This window comes from Eriocheir sinensis, chromosome 20 (genome assembly GCF_024679095.1).
Source record: "Eriocheir sinensis breed Jianghai 21 chromosome 20, ASM2467909v1, whole genome shotgun sequence".
Classification (NCBI taxonomy): domain Eukaryota; kingdom Metazoa; phylum Arthropoda; class Malacostraca; order Decapoda; family Varunidae; genus Eriocheir; species Eriocheir sinensis.
The window spans coordinates 18,035,367-18,042,831 of NC_066528.1; positions in this window are offsets into that span (position 1 = coordinate 18,035,367).

Here is a 7,465-nt window from a genome sequence, read left to right on the forward strand (position 1 = left end):
CTACTTTTATTTATTAGGCTTTTTTCTTTTCCAAATTTCTCTAACGCTGTAATATTTTTCCTAGCAACTGATAAACTATCTAAACGCCCTCCTCTTCCTTAAACCTCCTTTTCTTTATTTGGCTTCCTCTGTAAATTTCTCTACCTCACAAATATTTTTCTTAGCCATTGGACCAATTATATATATATATATATATATATATATATATATATATATATATATATATATATATATATATGTCTATATATATATATATATATATATATATATACATATATATATATATATATATATATATATATATATATATATATATATATATATATATATATATATATATATATATATATATATATATATATATATATATATATATATATATATATATATATATATATATATATATATATAGTTGATCCAATTTCTAATACAAATATTTCAGCGGTAGAAAATTTACAGAAAAAAAGCCTCATAAATGAAAAGAGGTTGTATATAGTTGATCCAGTTGCTAAGAAAATATTTCAGCGGTTGAGAAATTTACAGAAGAACCGTAATAAATACAGCGAGGTACATACTATTCCTGTATTTTTCTTTTTCTTTCTAATTTACATATACATATAATGGTCTTCTTTATTTCTCCGTACAGTTCCATTTATTAATTTACATATAATGGCCTCCTTCATTTCTCCGTACAGTTCCATTTATTAATTTACATATAATGGCCTCCTTCATTTCTCCGTACAGTTCCATTTATTAATTTAAATATAATAGCCTCCTTCATTTCTCCGTACAGTTTCGTTTATATATATATATATATATATATATATATATATATATATATATATATATATATATATATATATATATATATATATATATATATTTTTTTTCACTCTACGACTAACTCTCCTATTCTTCTTTATTTTGAAGCTCCATTTTTCCATGCAATCTCCTGTTTGTTTTGTAGTTGCCTTTATTTTATATAGACATTTATTTATTTTCATACTGCCCGTTGTGTTTCGTCTTCCGTCGGAACTTGAGTTAATTTAGAGGCCGTTACGATGATAAAAGACAGTTAAGAAAAAACATATTCGACGGTTATGGTGTGGAGGACATTAATAATTCTTGTCCGGACTGAAGAAAAAAACTCAAGGAAATCTTTGTTATACGGGATTACATTACGTACGGTGAATTAAAGTAATATATATATATATATATATATATATATATATATATATATATATATATATATATATATATATATATTTTATTTCTTCGTACTATTCCGTTTTTTTAATATGTACATATATATATATATATATATATATATATATATATATATATATATATATATATATATATATATATATATATATTGGCCTTCATTTTTCCACACAGTTCCGTCTATTAATGTATTTTTAAAGCTCTTTTTCATTTCTACGTACAGTTCCGTTTATTAATTTATATATGATGGCCGCCTTCATTTCTCCGTACAGTTCCGTTTATTAATTTAAATATAATGGCCGCCTTCATATCTTTGTACAGTTCCGTTTATTAATTTATAAATAATGACCTTCATTTTTACGTACTATTCCGTTTATTAATTTATATATAATGCTGTTTTTCATTTCTACGTACAGTTCCATTTATTAATTTAAATATAATGGCCTCCTTCATTTCTCCGTACAGTTCCGTTTATTAATTTATATATAATGCTCTTTTTCATTTCTACGTACAGTTCCGTTTATTAATTTATATATAATGCTCTTTTTCATTTCTACGTACAGTTCCGTTTATTAATTTATATATAATGGCCGCCTTCATTTCTCCGTACAGTTCCGTTTATTAATTTATATATAATGGCCGCCTTCATTTCTCCGTACAGTTCCGTTTATTAATTTATATATGATGGCCGCCTTCATTTCTCCGTACAGTTCCGTTTATTAATTTATATATAATGCTCTTTTTCATTTCTACGTACAGTTCCGTTTATTAATTTATATATAATGCTCTATTTCATTTCTACGTACAATTCCGTTTATTAATTTATATATAATGCTCTATTTCATTTCTACGTACAGTTCCGTTTATTAATTTATATATAATGGCCTCCTTCATTTCTACTTATTGTTCCGTTTATTAATTTATATATAATGGTCGCCTTCATTTCTCCGTACAGTTCCGTTTATTAATTTATATATGATGGCCGCCTTCATTTCTCCGTACAGCTCCGTTTATTAATTTATATATGATGGCCGCCTTTATTTCTCCGTACAGTTCCGTTTATTAATTTATATATGATGGCCGCCTTCTTTTCTACATACAGTTCTGTTTATTAATTTAAAAAGAATGGTCTGCTTCATTTCTCCGTACAGGTCCATTTATTAATTTAAAAAGAATGGTCTGCTTCATTTCTCCGTACAGGTCCATTTATTAATTTATATATAATGGTCTTCTTCATTTCTCCGTACAGTTCCGTTTATTAATTTAAATATAATGGCCTCCTTCATTTCTCCGTACTGTTCCGTTTTTAAAATTATTTATATTGGCCTCATTCATTTGTATATTTATATATATATATATATATATATATATATATATATATATATATATATATATATATATATATATATATATATATATATATATATATATTAATGAGAGGCCGTTACGATGATAAAAGAATTAAGAAAACATATTCGACGGTTATGGTGTGGAGGACATTAATAATTCTTGTCCTATATATATATATATATATATATATATATATATATATATATATATATATATATATATATATATATATATATATATATATATATATATATATATATATATATATATATATATATATATATATATATATATATATATATATATATATATATATATATATATATATATATATATATATATATATATATATATATATATATATATATATATATATATATATATATATATATATATATATATATATCTATATATATATATCTATAGATATATAATGGCCTCCATCATTTTACGTACTATTCCTTTTATTAAATTATATATTATGCTCTTTTTCATTTCTACGTACAGTTCCGTTTATTAATTTGTATGTGATGGCGCCTTCATTTCTCTGTACAGTTCCGTTTATTAATTGATATATAATGGCCGCCTTCATTTCTCCGTACAGTTCCGTTTATTAATTGATATATAATGGCCGCCTTCATTTCTCCGTACAGTTCCGTTTATTAATTTATATATAATGGCCGCCTTCATTTCTCCGTATAGTTCCGTTTATTAATTTATATATAATGCTCTTTTTCATTTCTACGTTCAATTCCGTTTATTATTTTATATATAATGCTCTTTTTCATTTCTACGTTCAATTCTTTTATATATAATGCCTTGTTTTACTTCTCATTCGTACAGTTCCGTTTAATTTATATATAATGCTCTTTTCGGCCTAATTTAAATATAATGGCCTCCTTCGTTTCTTCGTACTCATCCGTTTATTAATTTATATTTAATGGCCTCCTTCATTTCCTCGTACAGATCCATATATTAATTTATATATAATGGTCTTCTTTATTTATCCGTATAGTTACATTTATTAATTTATATATAATGGCCTCCTTCGTTTCTCCGTACAGTTCCGTTTATTAATTTAAATATAATGGCCTCCCTAATTTCTGCGTACAGTTCCGTTTTTAAAATTATTTATGATTGCCTAATTCATATCTTTGTACAGTTCCGTTTATATAGAAATTTATTTATTTACATACATCCCGTTGTGTTTCGTCTTCCGTCACCACTTGAGTTAATTTAGAGTTCGTTACAATGATAAAAGACAGTTAAGAAAAAACATATTCGACGGTTATGGTGTGGAGGACATTAATAATTCTTGTCCGGACTGAAGAAAAAAACTCAAGTAAATCTTCGTTATACGGGATTACATTACGTACGGTGAATTAAAGTAATATATATATATATATATATATATATATATATATATATATATATATATATATATATATATATATATATATATATATATATATATATATATATATATATATATAGTTGATACACTTTCTAATACAAATATTTCAGCGGTAGAAAATTTACAGAAAAAAAAGCCTCATAAATAAAAAAGAGGTTGTATATAGTTGATCCAGTTGCTAAGAAAAATCTTTCCGCGGTTGAGAAATTTACAGAAGAACCCTAATAAATAAAGGGAGGTACATACTATTCCTGTATTTTTCCTCTTCTTTCCTTTTCGTTTACGTTTTACTCGTATTTTCCTCTTAAAAGACAGTTAAGAAAAAACATATCGGACGGTTTTGTGTTTAGGACGTTAATAATTCTTGGCCGACTAAAGAAAAAACAAAAGAAATCTTCGTTATACTGGATTACATTATATATATATATATATATATATATATATATATATATATATATATATATATATATATATATATATATATATATATATATATATATATATATATATATATATATATATATATATATATATATATATATATATATATATATATATATATATATATATATATATATATATATATATATATATATATATATATATATATATATATATATATATATATATACTTTTGCTTTAACCTCATTTTATTTATTTGGCTTTTCTTCTGTGATATTCTGTAGCGCTGCAATATTTTTCTTAGCAACTGATTAACTATATACAACCTCCTTTTATTTATTATACTATCTAAAACGCTATTCTCTTCTTTCAACCTCCCTTTATTTATTAGGCTTCTTCCGTAAATTTCTCTACCTCTGAAATATTTTTTCTTAGCAAATGGATAAAGTATATACAACCTATCTTTATGTATTAGGCTTTTTTCTTTACAAATTTCTCTAACGCTGTAATATTTTACTTAGCAACTGATAAACTATCTAAACGCCCTCCTCTTCCTTAAACCTCCTTTTCTTTATTTGGCATCTTCTGTAAATTTCTCTACCTCACAAATATATTTCTTAGCCATTGGACCAATTATTTATGTGTGTATATATATATATATATATATATATATATATATATATATATATATATATATATATATATATATATATATATATATATATATATATATATATATATATATATATATACACACACACAAACACACACACACTATCCTCTTCTTTCAACATATTTTTATTAGTTAGGCTTCTTCTTATGTAAATTTCTCTATTGCTGCAGTATTTTTCTTAGCAACTGGATTAAATATATATATATATATATATATATATATATATATATATATATATATATATATATATATATATATATATATATATAAATAGTTGATCCAATTTCTAATACAAATATTTCAGCGGTAGAAAATTTACAGAAAAAAAAGCTTATTAAATAAAAAGGGGTTGTATATAGTTGATCCAGTTACTAAGAAAAATGTTTCAGCGATTGAGAAATTTACAGAAGAACCGTAATAAATAAAGGGAAGTACATACTATTCCTGTATTCTTCCTTTTCTTTCCTTTTCGTCTTCGTTTTACTCGTGTTTTCCTCTTAAAAGACAGATAAGAAAAAACATATCGGACGGTTTTGGTGTTCAGGACGTTAATAATTCTTGGCCGGACTAAAGAAAAAAACAAAAATAAATCTTTGTTATACTGGATTACATTCCGTACGGTGAATTAAAGTGATATATATATATATATATATATATATATATATATATATATATATATATATATATATATATATATATATATATATATATATATATATATATATATATATATATATATATATATATGTATGTATACATATATATATATATATATATATATATATATATATATATATATATATATATATATATATATATATATATATATATATATATACTCTTCCTTTAACCTCATTTTATTTATTTGGCTTTTCTTCTCTGATATTCTCTAGCGCTGCAATATTTTTCTTAGCAACTGATTAACTATATACAACCTCCTTTTATTTATTATACTATCTAAAACGCTATTCTCTTCTTTCAACCTCCCTTTATTTATTAGGCTTCTGCTGTAAATTTCTCTACCTCTGAAATATTTTTTCTTAGCAAATGGATAAAGTATATACAACCTACCTTTATGTATTAGGCTTTTTTCTTTACAAATTTCTCTAACGCTGTAATATTTTACTTAGCAACTGATAAACAATCTAAACGCCCTCCTCTTCCTTAAATCTCCTTTTCTTTATTTGGCTTCCTCTGTAAATTTCTCTACCTCACAAATATATTTCTTAGCCATTGGACCAATTATTTATGTGTGTGTGTATATATATATATATATATATATATATATATATATATATATATATATATATATATATATATATATATATATATATATATAAATAGTTGATCCAATTTCTAATACAAATATTTCAGCGGTAAAAAAGCTTATTAAATAAAAAGAGGTTGTATATAGTTGATCCAGTTACTAAGAAAAATATTTCAGCGATTGAGAAATTTACAGAAGAACCGTAATAAATAAAGGGAGGTACATACTATTCCTGTATTCTTCCTTTTCTTTCCTTTTCGTCATCGTTTTACTCGTGTTTTCCTCTTAAAAGACAGATAAGAAAAAACATATCGGACGGTTTTGGTGTGCAGGACGTTAATAATTCTTGGCCGGACTAAAGAAAAAAACAAAAATAAATCTTCGTTATACTGGATTACATTACGTACGGTGAATTAAAGTGATATATATATATATATATATATATATATATATATATATATATATATATATATATATATATATATATATATATATATATATATATATATATATATACACGCTATCCTCTTCCTTGAAACTCATTTGATTTATTAGGCTTTTTCTTCTGTAATATTCTGTACCGCTGCAATATTTTTCTTAGCAACTGATTAACTATATACAACCTCCTTTTATTTATTATACTATCTAAAACGCTATTCTCTTCTTTCAACCTCCCTTTATTTATTAGGCTTCTTCCGTAAATTGCTCTACCTTTGAAATATTTTTTCTTAGCAACTGGATAAACTATTTATAACCTACTTTTATTTATTAGGCTTTTTTCTTTTCCAAATTTCTCTAACGCTGTAATATTTTTCCTAGTAACTGATAAATTATCTAAACGCCCTTTTCTTTCCTTAAACCTCCTTTTCTTTATTTGTTTCTCTGTAAATTTCTCTACCTCACAAATATTTTTCCATTGGACCAATTATATATATATATAGATATATATATATATATATATATATATATATATATATATATATATATATATATATATATATATATAGTTGATCCAAATTCTAATACAAATATTTCAGCGGTAGAAAATTTACAGAAAAAGCCTCATAAATGAAAAGAGGTTGTATATAGTTGATCCAGTTGCTAAGAAAATATTTCATGTTGAGAAATTTACAGA